Source organism: Schistocerca serialis, unplaced genomic scaffold, assembly GCF_023864345.2.
Source record: "Schistocerca serialis cubense isolate TAMUIC-IGC-003099 unplaced genomic scaffold, iqSchSeri2.2 HiC_scaffold_1129, whole genome shotgun sequence".
In the NCBI taxonomy this organism is placed as follows: Eukaryota; Metazoa; Arthropoda; class Insecta; order Orthoptera; family Acrididae; genus Schistocerca; species Schistocerca serialis.
This window is the reverse complement of record NW_026047325.1, coordinates 14307-29770: the sequence shown is the minus strand read 5'-3', so window position 1 is coordinate 29770 and position 15464 is coordinate 14307. Positions and strand designations below refer to the sequence as shown.

Below are 15464 nucleotides of genomic sequence, written 5' to 3'. Positions count from 1 at the left end.
CCGTTACTAATAAAACGTCGCCTAAATGCTGTCTGCAGACTTATCGCACTAAGCTCGTAACACACTATCGAAGACTGCTGACACACGATGCAACAACAAATTGCAGGAGTCGTTGCGTCTCATACGTTGGAGCAGAGAATTTACATATTTTGTCGACACTCACTGGGCAATTGGAAAATTCGCAAGCATTTCGAATGCAATGTTTCCCACGTTTTCGCTCGTTTCACGGTTCCGTTGAAAACGTTCTTCACCACCTGACACAGAAAAAGGAACGCAGTCGGTAGGACTTTTTTGATTCTTTTGCTTCTAAGGGAGTTAGTTGTCTAGTGAGTTCCTCTTATGGCATGCACTAGACAACCAGAACAGCTACAGGAGAGAGTCATTTTTGTTGTCAGCGGTAGTTGCATTATCACCAACGCAGAGCCATTCCATTGGCGTCGCATCAAAACGAATACCTGCCGAAACCCGGGATCGAACCAGGGACCTTTAGATCTTCAGTCTAACGCTCTCCAACTGAGCTATTTCGGCTGACATTGAACGTTCCTGTTTGCATGTGTTTGTTAACCTCTGCCTCGTTGCCAATTTCACAGTCACCTTCGTCTGATAAGACACAGGGACGCTGAAAGGCGAGCAGCCGATGCAGTGAAGTCCCACACACATTTCTTCTGCTTCATCATCGTAACAAGCAAACATGTCGTCTGACTCGACTCGTGTAATATTCACTTCGCTGACTTCACGTGACGCCGCGCTGGCGCTAGAAAACCCGTGCTATATCGATGCCAGGGGCAACTCGTGTGCAGAGAACGAGACACAAGAAGGAGTGAGCCTCTCCACCGTATGAGAGGCAGTATCTAGGAGATACACACGGTAAAACATTCGACTTGCGTTAGCTCATCAATTGCTACACGTCATCGTCTGCAAGCTAAGATGGACACATCTGCACTGCCCAGTGAGGCGACACTTGTACTAACACCCGGTGGGCGGCTGTGAGACGAGGAGATGAGCTGCGGCTTCTGAGCGCGACTGTAACGCTGCGCCCTGGATCAAATAACACTGCACATTGCTGGTGACGCGCGTGTTTAGTAGTGACGCAACTGCTAGGATGCAGCTGAACGTCCATCTTTTGAGAGCGAGAAAATTTTCGCAGTCGGCAGGACTCGAACCTACGCTCCAGAGGGAATCTGATTTCAAGTCAGACGCCTTTAACCACTCGGCCACGACTGCCGGTGGCAGAAGCGACTCCCGACAAGTGGAACCGCCGTCTTTAGAAGCAATCTGATGGCAGAAAGCGGCGTGGCGTCACTCTTTTCTGTAGGGTTTTCCATTAGCCGTTACGACAGTGTGTTAATTTTCGCCTGGCGGGGGTTTGAGCCGGGACCCTTTGGTGAAGGTCTAGCGCTCTACCGACTGAGCTGTCCGGTCCCTCGGCCGAGCGTTGTGGTGCATGCTACATGGTGTGCGAGTGATTCGCGTGTTGTAATTACTGGCTTATGGCTCCAATGGCGACTTCACCGACTTCCACTGACGCACCGCTGACGCTAGTTTTGTGTCGTCTTAAAACGATGGACATACCTCCAAGCAGCTGCGAGATCTTAAGAAAAGAAACGCTGCACCACTGCCTTTGCCGCACTCGAATGATTGAATTGCGATTCTTAAAAAGAAATGAATGTTCGCTCTGTCCTACACTTTCGAGCACATCTGTGTACTCACGATCTCAGCGACGGCTTTCTGCAGTCCCAGCGTCAGTGCGAGGTGAACCGATGGCCACAGTAAGCAGCGGTCGTCGCGAAACTCAGTATTCTTAAACGGAAACTTTCGTCTTGTTGAGAATGGCGTCACTGGTTTGCACCCGCATTCGCCCACGCATGTCACATGTGTGCGAAAATTTTTGCTCCTCTTTTACGCAAAATCGCACGCAGCCGGTAGGATTCGAACCTACGCTCCCAGAGGGAATCTGATTTCGAGTCAGACGCCTTAACCACTCGGCCACGACTGCTGGTAGCGCGGTGTTGTCCCGACACATGCAACTGCTACCGTTTAAAGCACTGTGGTGTCAGAAAACGGCGTAGCTTCATTATTTTCCGTAGCGTTTCCACCGCTACCAGACGAATCGCTACCAAAGTATTAAAATTTCCGCCCGGACAGGGACTTGAACCCTGGACCCTTAGGTTAAAAGCCTAATGCTCTACCGACTGAGCTATCCGGGCTCACACGACGCTGTGATACCTCTCACGATGCACAACTATACATTGACTCATGTCGTTTACTGTTGTGCAATCGCTGCATGGGGCCGTTACTAATAAAACGTCGCCTAAATGCTGTCTGCAGACTTATCGCACTAAGCTCGTAACACACTATCGAAGACTGCTGACACACGATGCAACAACAAATTGCAGGAGTCGTTGCGTCTCATACGTTGGAGCAGAGAATTTACATATTTTGTCGACACTCACTGGGCAATTGGAAAATTCGCAAGCATTTCGAATGCAATGTTTCCCACGTTTTCGCTCGTTTCACGGTTCCGTTGAAAACGTTCTTCACCACCTGACACAGAAAAAGGAACGCAGTCGGTAGGACTTTTTTGATTCTTTTGCTTCTAAGGGAGTTAGTTGTCTAGTGAGTTCCTCTTATGGCATGCACTAGACAACCAGAACAGCTACAGGAGAGAGTCATTTTTGTTGTCAGCGGTAGTTGCATTATCACCAACGCAGAGCCATTCCATTGGCGTCGCATCAAAACGAATACCTGCCGAAACCCGGGATCGAACAGGGACCTTTAGATCTTCAGTCTAACGCTCTCCCAACTGAGCTATTTCGGCTGACATTGAACGTTCCTGTTTGCATGTGTTTGTTAACCTCTGCCTCGTTGCCAATTTCACAGTCACCTTCGTCTGATAAGACACAGGGACGCTGAAAGGCGAGCAGCCGATGCAGTGAAGTCCCACACACATTTCTTCTGCTTCCATCATCGTAACAAGCAAACATGTCGACTCGACTCGTGTAATATTCACTTCGCTGACTTCACGTGACGCCGCGCTGGCGCTAGAAAACCCGTGCTATATCGATGCCAGGGGCAACTCGTGTGCAGAGAACGAGACACAAGAAGGAGTGAGCCTCTCCACCGTATGAGAGGCAGTATCTAGGAGATACACACGGTAAAACATTCGACTTGCGTTAGCTCATCAATTGCTACACGTCATCGTCTGCAAGCTAAGATGGACACATCTGCACTGCCCAGTGAGGCGACACTTGTACTAACACCCGGTGGGCGGCTGTGAGACGAGGAGATGAGCTGCGGCTTCTGAGCGCGACTGTAACGCTGCGCCCTGGATCAAATAACACTGCACATTGCTGGTGACGCGCGTGTTTAGTAGTGACGCAACTGCTAGGATGCAGCTGAACGTCCATCTTTTGAGAGCGAGAAAATTTTCGCAGTCGGCAGGACTCGAACCTACGCTCCCAGAGGGAATCTGATTTCAAGTCAGACGCCTTAACCACTCGGCCACGACTGCCGGTGGCAGAAGCGACTCCCGACAAGTGGAACCGCCGTCTTTAGAAGCAATCTGATGGCAGAAAGCGGCGTGGCGTCACTCTTTTCTGTAGGGTTTCCATTAGCCGTTACGACAGTGTGTTAATTTTCGCCTGGCGGGGGTTTGAGCCCGGGACCCTTTGGTTGAAGGTCTAGCGCTCTACCGACTGAGCTGTCCGGTCCCTCGGCCGAGCGTTGTGGTGCATGCTACATGGTGTGCGAGTGATTCGCGTGTTGTAATTACTGGCTTATGGCTCCAATGGCGACTTCACCGACTTCCCACTGACGCACCGCTGACGCTAGTTTTGTGTCGTCTTAAAACGATGGACATACCTCCAAGCAGCTGCGAGATCTTAAGAAAAGAAACGCTGCACCACTGCCTTTGCCGCACTCGAATGATTGAATTGCGATTCTTAAAAAGAAATGAATGTTCGCTCTGTCCTACACTTTCGAGCACATCTGTGTACTCACGATCTCAGCGACGGCTTTCTGCAGTCCCAGCGTCAGTGCGAGGTGAACCGATGGCCACAGTAAGCAGCGGTCGTCGCGAAACTCAGTATTCTTAAACGGAAACTTTCGTCTTGTTGAGAATGGCGTCACTGGTTTGCACCCGCATTCGCCCACGCATGTCACATGTGTGCGAAAATTTTTGCTCCTCTTTACGCAAAATCGCACGCAGCCGGTAGGATTCGAACCTACGCTCCCAGAGGGAATCTGATTTCGAGTCAGACGCCTTAACCACTCGGCCACGACTGCTGGTAGCGCGGTGTTGTCCCGACACATGCAACTGCTACCGTTTAAAGCACTGTGGTGTCAGAAAACGGCGTAGCTTCATTATTTTCCGTAGCGTTTCCACCGCTACCAGACGAATCGCTACCAAAGTATTAAAATTTCCGCCCGGACAGGGACTTGAACCCTGGACCCTTAGGTTAAAAGCCTAATGCTCTACCGACTGAGCTATCCGGGCTCACACGACGCTGTGATACCTCTCACGATGCACAACTATACATTGACTCATGTCGTTTACTGTTGTGCAATCGCTGCATGGGGCCGTTACTAATAAAACGTCGCCTAAATGCTGTCTGCAGACTTATCGCACTAAGCTCGTAACACACTATCGAAGACTGCTGACACACGATGCAACAACAAATTGCAGGAGTCGTTGCGTCTCATACGTTGGAGCAGAGAATTTACATATTTTGTCGACACTCACTGGGCAATTGGAAAATTCGCAAGCATTTCGAATGCAATGTTTCCCACGTTTTCGCTCGTTTCACGGTTCCGTTGAAAACGTTCTTCACCACCTGACACAGAAAAAGGAACGCAGTCGGTAGGACTTTTTTGATTCTTTTGCTTCTAAGGGAGTTAGTTGTCTAGTGAGTTCCTCTTATGGCATGCACTAGACAACCAGAACAGCTACAGGAGAGAGTCATTTTTGTTGTCAGCGGTAGTTGCATTATCACCAACGCAGAGCCATTCCATTGGCGTCGCATCAAAACGAATACCTGCCGAAACCCGGGATCGAACCAGGGACCTTTAGATCTTCAGTCTAACGCTCTCCCAACTGAGCTATTTCGGCTGACATTGAACGTTCCTGTTTGCATGTGTTTGTTAACCTCTGCCTCGTTGCCAATTTCACAGTCACCTTCGTCTGATAAGACACAGGGACGCTGAAAGGCGAGCAGCCGATGCAGTGAAGTCCCACACACATTTCTTCTGCTTCCATCATCGTAACAAGCAAACATGTCGACTCGACTCGTGTAATATTCACTTCGCTGACTTCACGTGACGCCGCGCTGGCGCTAGAAAACCCGTGCTATATCGATGCCAGGGGCAACTCGTGTGCAGAGAACGAGACACAAGAAGGAGTGAGCCTCTCCACCGTATGAGAGGCAGTATCTAGGAGATACACACGGTAAAACATTCGACTTGCGTTAGCTCATCAATTGCTACACGTCATCGTCTGCAAGCTAAGATGGACACATCTGCACTGCCCAGTGAGGCGACACTTGTACTAACACCCGGTGGGCGGCTGTGAGACGAGGAGATGAGCTGCGGCTTCTGAGCGCGACTGTAACGCTGCGCCCTGGATCAAATAACACTGCACATTGCTGGTGACGCGCGTGTTTAGTAGTGACGCAACTGCTAGGATGCAGCTGAACGTCCATCTTTTGAGAGCGAGAAAATTTTCGCAGTCGGCAGGACTCGAACCTACGCTCCCAGAGGGAATCTGATTTCAAGTCAGACGCCTTAACCACTCGGCCACGACTGCCGGTGGCAGAAGCGACTCCCGACAAGTGGAACCGCCGTCTTTAGAAGCAATCTGATGGCAGAAAGCGGCGTGGCGTCACTCTTTTCTGTAGGGTTTCCATTAGCCGTTACGACAGTGTGTTAATTTTCGCCTGGCGGGGGTTTGAGCCCGGGACCCTTTGGTTGAAGGTCTAGCGCTCTACCGACTGAGCTGTCCGGTCCCTCGGCCGAGCGTTGTGGTGCATGCTACATGGTGTGCGAGTGATTCGCGTGTTGTAATTACTGGCTTATGGCTCCAATGGCGACTTCACCGACTTCCCACTGACGCACCGCTGACGCTAGTTTTGTGTCGTCTTAAAACGATGGACATACCTCCAAGCAGCTGCGAGATCTTAAGAAAAGAAACGCTGCACCACTGCCTTTGCCGCACTCGAATGATTGAATTGCGATTCTTAAAAAGAAATGAATGTTCGCTCTGTCCTACACTTTCGAGCACATCTGTGTACTCACGATCTCAGCGACGGCTTTCTGCAGTCCCAGCGTCAGTGCGAGGTGAACCGATGGCCACAGTAAGCAGCGGTCGTCGCGAAACTCAGTATTCTTAAACGGAAACTTTCGTCTTGTTGAGAATGGCGTCACTGGTTTGCACCCGCATTCGCCCACGCATGTCACATGTGTGCGAAAATTTTTGCTCCTCTTTACGCAAAATCGCACGCAGCCGGTAGGATTCGAACCTACGCTCCCAGAGGGAATCTGATTTCGAGTCAGACGCCTTAACCACTCGGCCACGACTGCTGGTAGCGCGGTGTTGTCCCGACACATGCAACTGCTACCGTTTAAAGCACTGTGGTGTCAGAAAACGGCGTAGCTTCATTATTTTCCGTAGCGTTTCCACCGCTACCAGACGAATCGCTACCAAAGTATTAAAATTTCCGCCCGGACAGGGACTTGAACCCTGGACCCTTAGGTTAAAAGCCTAATGCTCTACCGACTGAGCTATCCGGGCTCACACGACGCTGTGATACCTCTCACGATGCACAACTATACATTGACTCATGTCGTTTACTGTTGTGCAATCGCTGCATGGGGCCGTTACTAATAAAACGTCGCCTAAATGCTGTCTGCAGACTTATCGCACTAAGCTCGTAACACACTATCGAAGACTGCTGACACACGATGCAACAACAAATTGCAGGAGTCGTTGCGTCTCATACGTTGGAGCAGAGAATTTACATATTTTGTCGACACTCACTGGGCAATTGGAAAATTCGCAAGCATTTCGAATGCAATGTTTCCCACGTTTTCGCTCGTTTCACGGTTCCGTTGAAAACGTTCTTCACCACCTGACACAGAAAAAGGAACGCAGTCGGTAGGACTTTTTTGATTCTTTTGCTTCTAAGGGAGTTAGTTGTCTAGTGAGTTCCTCTTATGGCATGCACTAGACAACCAGAACAGCTACAGGAGAGAGTCATTTTTGTTGTCAGCGGTAGTTGCATTATCACCAACGCAGAGCCATTCCATTGGCGTCGCATCAAAACGAATACCTGCCGAAACCCGGGATCGAACCAGGGACCTTTAGATCTTCAGTCTAACGCTCTCCCAACTGAGCTATTTCGGCTGACATTGAACGTTCCTGTTTGCATGTGTTTGTTAACCTCTGCCTCGTTGCCAATTTCACAGTCACCTTCGTCTGATAAGACACAGGGACGCTGAAAGGCGAGCAGCCGATGCAGTGAAGTCCCACACACATTTCTTCTGCTTCCATCATCGTAACAAGCAAACATGTCGACTCGACTCGTGTAATATTCACTTCGCTGACTTCACGTGACGCCGCGCTGGCGCTAGAAAACCCGTGCTATATCGATGCCAGGGGCAACTCGTGTGCAGAGAACGAGACACAAGAAGGAGTGAGCCTCTCCACCGTATGAGAGGCAGTATCTAGGAGATACACACGGTAAAACATTCGACTTGCGTTAGCTCATCAATTGCTACACGTCATCGTCTGCAAGCTAAGATGGACACATCTGCACTGCCCAGTGAGGCGACACTTGTACTAACACCCGGTGGGCGGCTGTGAGACGAGGAGATGAGCTGCGGCTTCTGAGCGCGACTGTAACGCTGCGCCCTGGATCAAATAACACTGCACATTGCTGGTGACGCGCGTGTTTAGTAGTGACGCAACTGCTAGGATGCAGCTGAACGTCCATCTTTTGAGAGCGAGAAAATTTTCGCAGTCGGCAGGACTCGAACCTACGCTCCCAGAGGGAATCTGATTTCAAGTCAGACGCCTTAACCACTCGGCCACGACTGCCGGTGGCAGAAGCGACTCCCGACAAGTGGAACCGCCGTCTTTAGAAGCAATCTGATGGCAGAAAGCGGCGTGGCGTCACTCTTTTCTGTAGGGTTTCCATTAGCCGTTACGACAGTGTGTTAATTTTCGCCTGGCGGGGGTTTGAGCCCGGGACCCTTTGGTTGAAGGTCTAGCGCTCTACCGACTGAGCTGTCCGGTCCCTCGGCCGAGCGTTGTGGTGCATGCTACATGGTGTGCGAGTGATTCGCGTGTTGTAATTACTGGCTTATGGCTCCAATGGCGACTTCACCGACTTCCCACTGACGCACCGCTGACGCTAGTTTTGTGTCGTCTTAAAACGATGGACATACCTCCAAGCAGCTGCGAGATCTTAAGAAAAGAAACGCTGCACCACTGCCTTTGCCGCACTCGAATGATTGAATTGCGATTCTTAAAAAGAAATGAATGTTCGCTCTGTCCTACACTTTCGAGCACATCTGTGTACTCACGATCTCAGCGACGGCTTTCTGCAGTCCCAGCGTCAGTGCGAGGTGAACCGATGGCCACAGTAAGCAGCGGTCGTCGCGAAACTCAGTATTCTTAAACGGAAACTTTCGTCTTGTTGAGAATGGCGTCACTGGTTTGCACCCGCATTCGCCCACGCATGTCACATGTGTGCGAAAATTTTTGCTCCTCTTTACGCAAAATCGCACGCAGCCGGTAGGATTCGAACCTACGCTCCCAGAGGGAATCTGATTTCGAGTCAGACGCCTTAACCACTCGGCCACGACTGCTGGTAGCGCGGTGTTGTCCCGACACATGCAACTGCTACCGTTTAAAGCACTGTGGTGTCAGAAAACGGCGTAGCTTCATTATTTTCCGTAGCGTTTCCACCGCTACCAGACGAATCGCTACCAAAGTATTAAAATTTCCGCCCGGACAGGGACTTGAACCCTGGACCCTTAGGTTAAAAGCCTAATGCTCTACCGACTGAGCTATCCGGGCTCACACGACGCTGTGATACCTCTCACGATGCACAACTATACATTGACTCATGTCGTTTACTGTTGTGCAATCGCTGCATGGGGCCGTTACTAATAAAACGTCGCCTAAATGCTGTCTGCAGACTTATCGCACTAAGCTCGTAACACACTATCGAAGACTGCTGACACACGATGCAACAACAAATTGCAGGAGTCGTTGCGTCTCATACGTTGGAGCAGAGAATTTACATATTTTGTCGACACTCACTGGGCAATTGGAAAATTCGCAAGCATTTCGAATGCAATGTTTCCCACGTTTTCGCTCGTTTCACGGTTCCGTTGAAAACGTTCTTCACCACCTGACACAGAAAAAGGAACGCAGTCGGTAGGACTTTTTTGATTCTTTTGCTTCTAAGGGAGTTAGTTGTCTAGTGAGTTCCTCTTATGGCATGCACTAGACAACCAGAACAGCTACAGGAGAGAGTCATTTTTGTTGTCAGCGGTAGTTGCATTATCACCAACGCAGAGCCATTCCATTGGCGTCGCATCAAAACGAATACCTGCCGAAACCCGGGATCGAACCAGGGACCTTTAGATCTTCAGTCTAACGCTCTCCCAACTGAGCTATTTCGGCTGACATTGAACGTTCCTGTTTGCATGTGTTTGTTAACCTCTGCCTCGTTGCCAATTTCACAGTCACCTTCGTCTGATAAGACACAGGGACGCTGAAAGGCGAGCAGCCGATGCAGTGAAGTCCCACACACATTTCTTCTGCTTCCATCATCGTAACAAGCAAACATGTCGACTCGACTCGTGTAATATTCACTTCGCTGACTTCACGTGACGCCGCGCTGGCGCTAGAAAACCCGTGCTATATCGATGCCAGGGGCAACTCGTGTGCAGAGAACGAGACACAAGAAGGAGTGAGCCTCTCCACCGTATGAGAGGCAGTATCTAGGAGATACACACGGTAAAACATTCGACTTGCGTTAGCTCATCAATTGCTACACGTCATCGTCTGCAAGCTAAGATGGACACATCTGCACTGCCCAGTGAGGCGACACTTGTACTAACACCCGGTGGGCGGCTGTGAGACGAGGAGATGAGCTGCGGCTTCTGAGCGCGACTGTAACGCTGCGCCCTGGATCAAATAACACTGCACATTGCTGGTGACGCGCGTGTTTAGTAGTGACGCAACTGCTAGGATGCAGCTGAACGTCCATCTTTTGAGAGCGAGAAAATTTTCGCAGTCGGCAGGACTCGAACCTACGCTCCCAGAGGGAATCTGATTTCAAGTCAGACGCCTTAACCACTCGGCCACGACTGCCGGTGGCAGAAGCGACTCCCGACAAGTGGAACCGCCGTCTTTAGAAGCAATCTGATGGCAGAAAGCGGCGTGGCGTCACTCTTTTCTGTAGGGTTTCCATTAGCCGTTACGACAGTGTGTTAATTTTCGCCTGGCGGGGGTTTGAGCCCGGGACCCTTTGGTTGAAGGTCTAGCGCTCTACCGACTGAGCTGTCCGGTCCCTCGGCCGAGCGTTGTGGTGCATGCTACATGGTGTGCGAGTGATTCGCGTGTTGTAATTACTGGCTTATGGCTCCAATGGCGACTTCACCGACTTCCCACTGACGCACCGCTGACGCTAGTTTTGTGTCGTCTTAAAACGATGGACATACCTCCAAGCAGCTGCGAGATCTTAAGAAAAGAAACGCTGCACCACTGCCTTTGCCGCACTCGAATGATTGAATTGCGATTCTTAAAAAGAAATGAATGTTCGCTCTGTCCTACACTTTCGAGCACATCTGTGTACTCACGATCTCAGCGACGGCTTTCTGCAGTCCCAGCGTCAGTGCGAGGTGAACCGATGGCCACAGTAAGCAGCGGTCGTCGCGAAACTCAGTATTCTTAAACGGAAACTTTCGTCTTGTTGAGAATGGCGTCACTGGTTTGCACCCGCATTCGCCCACGCATGTCACATGTGTGCGAAAATTTTTGCTCCTCTTTACGCAAAATCGCACGCAGCCGGTAGGATTCGAACCTACGCTCCCAGAGGGAATCTGATTTCGAGTCAGACGCCTTAACCACTCGGCCACGACTGCTGGTAGCGCGGTGTTGTCCCGACACATGCAACTGCTACCGTTTAAAGCACTGTGGTGTCAGAAAACGGCGTAGCTTCATTATTTTCCGTAGCGTTTCCACCGCTACCAGACGAATCGCTACCAAAGTATTAAAATTTCCGCCCGGACAGGGACTTGAACCCTGGACCCTTAGGTTAAAAGCCTAATGCTCTACCGACTGAGCTATCCGGGCTCACACGACGCTGTGATACCTCTCACGATGCACAACTATACATTGACTCATGTCGTTTACTGTTGTGCAATCGCTGCATGGGGCCGTTACTAATAAAACGTCGCCTAAATGCTGTCTGCAGACTTATCGCACTAAGCTCGTAACACACTATCGAAGACTGCTGACACACGATGCAACAACAAATTGCAGGAGTCGTTGCGTCTCATACGTTGGAGCAGAGAATTTACATATTTTGTCGACACTCACTGGGCAATTGGAAAATTCGCAAGCATTTCGAATGCAATGTTTCCCACGTTTTCGCTCGTTTCACGGTTCCGTTGAAAACGTTCTTCACCACCTGACACAGAAAAAGGAACGCAGTCGGTAGGACTTTTTTGATTCTTTTGCTTCTAAGGGAGTTAGTTGTCTAGTGAGTTCCTCTTATGGCATGCACTAGACAACCAGAACAGCTACAGGAGAGAGTCATTTTTGTTGTCAGCGGTAGTTGCATTATCACCAACGCAGAGCCATTCCATTGGCGTCGCATCAAAACGAATACGTGCCGAAACCCGGGATCGAACCAGGGACCTTTAGATCTTCAGTCTAACGCTCTCCCAACTGAGCTATTTCGGCTGACATTGAACGTTCCTGTTTGCATGTGTTTGTTAACCTCTGCCTCGTTGCCAATTTCACAGTCACCTTCGTCTGATAAGACACAGGGACGCTGAAAGGCGAGCAGCCGATGCAGTGAAGTCCCACACACATTTCTTCTGCTTCCATCATCGTAACAAGCAAACATGTCGACTCGACTCGTGTAATATTCACTTCGCTGACTTCACGTGACGCCGCGCTGGCGCTAGAAAACCCGTGCTATATCGATGCCAGGGGCAACTCGTGTGCAGAGAACGAGACACAAGAAGGAGTGAGCCTCTCCACCGTATGAGAGGCAGTATCTAGGAGATACACACGGTAAAACATTCGACTTGCGTTAGCTCATCAATTGCTACACGTCATCGTCTGCAAGCTAAGATGGACACATCTGCACTGCCCAGTGAGGCGACACTTGTACTAACACCCGGTGGGCGGCTGTGAGACGAGGAGATGAGCTGCGGCTTCTGAGCGCGACTGTAACGCTGCGCCCTGGATCAAATAACACTGCACATTGCTGGTGACGCGCGTGTTTAGTAGTGACGCAACTGCTAGGATGCAGCTGAACGTCCATCTTTTGAGAGCGAGAAAATTTTCGCAGTCGGCAGGACTCGAACCTACGCTCCCAGAGGGAATCTGATTTCAAGTCAGACGCCTTAACCACTCGGCCACGACTGCCGGTGGCAGAAGCGACTCCCGACAAGTGGAACCGCCGTCTTTAGAAGCAATCTGATGGCAGAAAGCGGCGTGGCGTCACTCTTTTCTGTAGGGTTTCCATTAGCCGTTACGACAGTGTGTTAATTTTCGCCTGGCGGGGGTTTGAGCCCGGGACCCTTTGGTTGAAGGTCTAGCGCTCTACCGACTGAGCTGTCCGGTCCCTCGGCCGAGCGTTGTGGTGCATGCTACATGGTGTGCGAGTGATTCGCGTGTTGTAATTACTGGCTTATGGCTCCAATGGCGACTTCACCGACTTCCCACTGACGCACCGCTGACGCTAGTTTTGTGTCGTCTTAAAACGATGGACATACCTCCAAGCAGCTGCGAGATCTTAAGAAAAGAAACGCTGCACCACTGCCTTTGCCGCACTCGAATGATTGAATTGCGATTCTTAAAAAGAAATGAATGTTCGCTCTGTCCTACAATTTCGAGCACATCTGTGTACTCACGATCTCAGCGACGGCTTTCTGCAGTCCCAGCGTCAGTGCGAGGTGAACCGATGGCCACAGTAAGCAGCGGTCGTCGCGAAACTCAGTATTCTTAAACGGAAACTTTCGTCTTGTTGAGAATGGCGTCACTGGTTTGCACCCGCATTCGCCCACGCATGTCACATGTGTGCGAAAATTTTTGCTCCTCTTTACGCAAAATCGCACGCAGCCGGTAGGATTCGAACCTACGCTCCCAGAGGGAATCTGATTTCGAGTCAGACGCCTTAACCACTCGGCCACGACTGCTGGTAGCGCGGTGTTGTCCCGACACATGCAACTGCTACCGTTTAAAGCACTGTGGTGTCAGAAAACGGCGTAGCTTCATTATTTTCCGTAGCGTTTCCACCGCTACCAGACGAATCGCTACCAAAGTATTAAAATTTCCGCCCGGACAGGGACTTGAACCCTGGACCCTTAGGTTAAAAGCCTAATGCTCTACCGACTGAGCTATCCGGGCTCACACGACGCTGTGATACCTCTCACGATGCACAACTATACATTGACTCATGTCGTTTACTGTTGTGCAATCGCTGCATGGGGCCGTTACTAATAAAACGTCGCCTAAATGCTGTCTGCAGACTTATCGCACTAAGCTCGTAACACACTATCGAAGACTGCTGACACACGATGCAACAACAAATTGCAGGAGTCGTTGCGTCTCATACGTTGGAGCAGAGAATTTACATATTTTGTCGACACTCACTGGGCAATTGGAAAATTCGCAAGCATTTCGAATGCAATGTTTCCCACGTTTTCGCTCGTTTCACGGTTCCGTTGAAAACGTTCTTCACCACCTGACACAGAAAAAGGAACGCAGTCGGTAGGACTTTTTTGATTCTTTTGCTTCTAAGGGAGTTAGTTGTCTAGTGAGTTCCTCTTATGGCATGCACTAGACAACCAGAACAGCTACAGGAGAGAGTCATTTTTGTTGTCAGCGGTAGTTGCATTATCACCAACGCAGAGCCATTCCATTGGCGTCGCATCAAAACGAATACCTGCCGAAACCCGGGATCGAACCAGGGACCTTTAGATCTTCAGTCTAACGCTCTCCCAACTGAGCTATTTCGGCTGACATTGAACGTTCCTGTTTGCATGTGTTTGTTAACCTCTGCCTCGTTGCCAATTTCACAGTCACCTTCGTCTGATAAGACACAGGGACGCTGAAAGGCGAGCAGCCGATGCAGTGAAGTCCCACACACATTTCTTCTGCTTCCATCATCGTAACAAGCAAACATGTCGACTCGACTCGTGTAATATTCACTTCGCTGACTTCACGTGACGCCGCGCTGGCGCTAGAAAACCCGTGCTATATCGATGCCAGGGGCAACTCGTGTGCAGAGAACGAGACACAAGAAGGAGTGAGCCTCTCCACCGTATGAGAGGCAGTATCTAGGAGATACACACGGTAAAACATTCGACTTGCGTTAGCTCATCAATTGCTACACGTCATCGTCTGCAAGCTAAGATGGACACATCTGCACTGCCCAGTGAGGCGACACTTGTACTAACACCCGGTGGGCGGCTGTGAGACGAGGAGATGAGCTGCGGCTTCTGAGCGCGACTGTAACGCTGCGCCCTGGATCAAATAACACTGCACATTGCTGGTGACGCGCGTGTTTAGTAGTGACGCAACTGCTAGGATGCAGCTGAACGTCCATCTTTTGAGAGCGAGAAAATTTTCGCAGTCGGCAGGACTCGAACCTACGCTCCCAGAGGGAATCTGATTTCAAGTCAGACGCCTTAACCACTCGGCCACGACTGCCGGTGGCAGAAGCGACTCCCGACAAGTGGAACCGCCGTCTTTAGAAGCAATCTGATGGCAGAAAGCGGCGTGGCGTCACTCTTTTCTGTAGGGTTTCCATTAGCCGTTACGACAGTGTGTTAATTTTCGCCTGGCGGGGGTTTGAGCCCGGGACCCTTTGGTTGAAGGTCTAGCGCTCTACCGACTGAGCTGTCCGGTCCCTCGGCCGAGCGTTGTGGTGCATGCTACATGGTGTGCGAGTGATTCGCGTGTTGTAATTACTGGCTTATGGCTCCAATGGCGACTTCACCGACTTCCCACTGACGCACCGCTGACGCTAGTTTTGTGTCGTCTTAAAACGATGGACATACCTCCAAGCAGCTGCGAGATCTTAAGAAAAGAAACGCTGCACCACTGCCTTTGCCGCACTCGAATGATTGAATTGCGATTCTTAAAAAGAAATGAATGTTCGCTCTGTCCTACACTTTCGAGCACATCTGTGTACTCACGATCTCAGCGACGGCTTTCT

General features: G+C 50.4%; 26 non-coding genes across 26 annotated transcripts; all 26 read right to left on the bottom strand.

Moving 5' to 3' along the window:
* Nucleotides 1–456: 456 nt before the first annotated feature.
* Trnaf-gaa (transfer RNA phenylalanine (anticodon GAA)) lies at nt 457–528 on the bottom strand. The gene has a single exon. It is a non-coding gene; the product is annotated as a tRNA-Phe (tRNA).
* Nucleotides 529–1142: 614 nt separating this feature from the next.
* On the bottom strand, nt 1143–1224 carry Trnas-uga (transfer RNA serine (anticodon UGA)). Its single transcript has one exon. It is a non-coding gene; the product is annotated as a tRNA-Ser (tRNA).
* Nucleotides 1225–1914: 690 nt separating this feature from the next.
* On the bottom strand, nt 1915–1996 carry Trnas-cga (transfer RNA serine (anticodon CGA)). Its single transcript has one exon. It is a non-coding gene; the product is annotated as a tRNA-Ser (tRNA).
* A 138-nt stretch (nt 1997–2134) lies between these two features.
* Nucleotides 2135–2207, bottom strand: Trnak-uuu (transfer RNA lysine (anticodon UUU)). Its single transcript has one exon. It is a non-coding gene; the product is annotated as a tRNA-Lys (tRNA).
* A 539-nt stretch (nt 2208–2746) lies between these two features.
* Trnaf-gaa (transfer RNA phenylalanine (anticodon GAA)) lies at nt 2747–2818 on the bottom strand. The gene has a single exon. It is a non-coding gene; the product is annotated as a tRNA-Phe (tRNA).
* Nucleotides 2819–3429: 611 nt separating this feature from the next.
* Trnas-uga (transfer RNA serine (anticodon UGA)) lies at nt 3430–3511 on the bottom strand. The gene has a single exon. It is a non-coding gene; the product is annotated as a tRNA-Ser (tRNA).
* Nucleotides 3512–4202: 691 nt separating this feature from the next.
* Trnas-cga (transfer RNA serine (anticodon CGA)) lies at nt 4203–4284 on the bottom strand. The gene has a single exon. It is a non-coding gene; the product is annotated as a tRNA-Ser (tRNA).
* Nucleotides 4285–4422: 138 nt separating this feature from the next.
* Nucleotides 4423–4495, bottom strand: Trnak-uuu (transfer RNA lysine (anticodon UUU)). Its single transcript has one exon. It is a non-coding gene; the product is annotated as a tRNA-Lys (tRNA).
* A 539-nt stretch (nt 4496–5034) lies between these two features.
* On the bottom strand, nt 5035–5107 carry Trnaf-gaa (transfer RNA phenylalanine (anticodon GAA)). Its single transcript has one exon. It is a non-coding gene; the product is annotated as a tRNA-Phe (tRNA).
* A 611-nt stretch (nt 5108–5718) lies between these two features.
* Trnas-uga (transfer RNA serine (anticodon UGA)) lies at nt 5719–5800 on the bottom strand. The gene has a single exon. It is a non-coding gene; the product is annotated as a tRNA-Ser (tRNA).
* A 691-nt stretch (nt 5801–6491) lies between these two features.
* Nucleotides 6492–6573, bottom strand: Trnas-cga (transfer RNA serine (anticodon CGA)). Its single transcript has one exon. It is a non-coding gene; the product is annotated as a tRNA-Ser (tRNA).
* A 138-nt stretch (nt 6574–6711) lies between these two features.
* Trnak-uuu (transfer RNA lysine (anticodon UUU)) lies at nt 6712–6784 on the bottom strand. Its single transcript has one exon. It is a non-coding gene; the product is annotated as a tRNA-Lys (tRNA).
* Nucleotides 6785–7323: 539 nt separating this feature from the next.
* Trnaf-gaa (transfer RNA phenylalanine (anticodon GAA)) lies at nt 7324–7396 on the bottom strand. Its single transcript has one exon. It is a non-coding gene; the product is annotated as a tRNA-Phe (tRNA).
* Nucleotides 7397–8007: 611 nt separating this feature from the next.
* Trnas-uga (transfer RNA serine (anticodon UGA)) lies at nt 8008–8089 on the bottom strand. The gene has a single exon. It is a non-coding gene; the product is annotated as a tRNA-Ser (tRNA).
* Nucleotides 8090–8780: 691 nt separating this feature from the next.
* Trnas-cga (transfer RNA serine (anticodon CGA)) lies at nt 8781–8862 on the bottom strand. The gene has a single exon. It is a non-coding gene; the product is annotated as a tRNA-Ser (tRNA).
* A 138-nt stretch (nt 8863–9000) lies between these two features.
* On the bottom strand, nt 9001–9073 carry Trnak-uuu (transfer RNA lysine (anticodon UUU)). Its single transcript has one exon. It is a non-coding gene; the product is annotated as a tRNA-Lys (tRNA).
* A 539-nt stretch (nt 9074–9612) lies between these two features.
* On the bottom strand, nt 9613–9685 carry Trnaf-gaa (transfer RNA phenylalanine (anticodon GAA)). Its single transcript has one exon. It is a non-coding gene; the product is annotated as a tRNA-Phe (tRNA).
* Nucleotides 9686–10296: 611 nt separating this feature from the next.
* Nucleotides 10297–10378, bottom strand: Trnas-uga (transfer RNA serine (anticodon UGA)). Its single transcript has one exon. It is a non-coding gene; the product is annotated as a tRNA-Ser (tRNA).
* A 691-nt stretch (nt 10379–11069) lies between these two features.
* Trnas-cga (transfer RNA serine (anticodon CGA)) lies at nt 11070–11151 on the bottom strand. The gene has a single exon. It is a non-coding gene; the product is annotated as a tRNA-Ser (tRNA).
* Nucleotides 11152–11289: 138 nt separating this feature from the next.
* On the bottom strand, nt 11290–11362 carry Trnak-uuu (transfer RNA lysine (anticodon UUU)). Its single transcript has one exon. It is a non-coding gene; the product is annotated as a tRNA-Lys (tRNA).
* Nucleotides 11363–11901: 539 nt separating this feature from the next.
* On the bottom strand, nt 11902–11974 carry Trnaf-gaa (transfer RNA phenylalanine (anticodon GAA)). Its single transcript has one exon. It is a non-coding gene; the product is annotated as a tRNA-Phe (tRNA).
* A 611-nt stretch (nt 11975–12585) lies between these two features.
* On the bottom strand, nt 12586–12667 carry Trnas-uga (transfer RNA serine (anticodon UGA)). The gene has a single exon. It is a non-coding gene; the product is annotated as a tRNA-Ser (tRNA).
* Nucleotides 12668–13358: 691 nt separating this feature from the next.
* Nucleotides 13359–13440, bottom strand: Trnas-cga (transfer RNA serine (anticodon CGA)). Its single transcript has one exon. It is a non-coding gene; the product is annotated as a tRNA-Ser (tRNA).
* A 138-nt stretch (nt 13441–13578) lies between these two features.
* On the bottom strand, nt 13579–13651 carry Trnak-uuu (transfer RNA lysine (anticodon UUU)). Its single transcript has one exon. It is a non-coding gene; the product is annotated as a tRNA-Lys (tRNA).
* Nucleotides 13652–14190: 539 nt separating this feature from the next.
* On the bottom strand, nt 14191–14263 carry Trnaf-gaa (transfer RNA phenylalanine (anticodon GAA)). The gene has a single exon. It is a non-coding gene; the product is annotated as a tRNA-Phe (tRNA).
* A 611-nt stretch (nt 14264–14874) lies between these two features.
* On the bottom strand, nt 14875–14956 carry Trnas-uga (transfer RNA serine (anticodon UGA)). The gene has a single exon. It is a non-coding gene; the product is annotated as a tRNA-Ser (tRNA).
* Nucleotides 14957–15464: the final 508 nt, after the last annotated feature.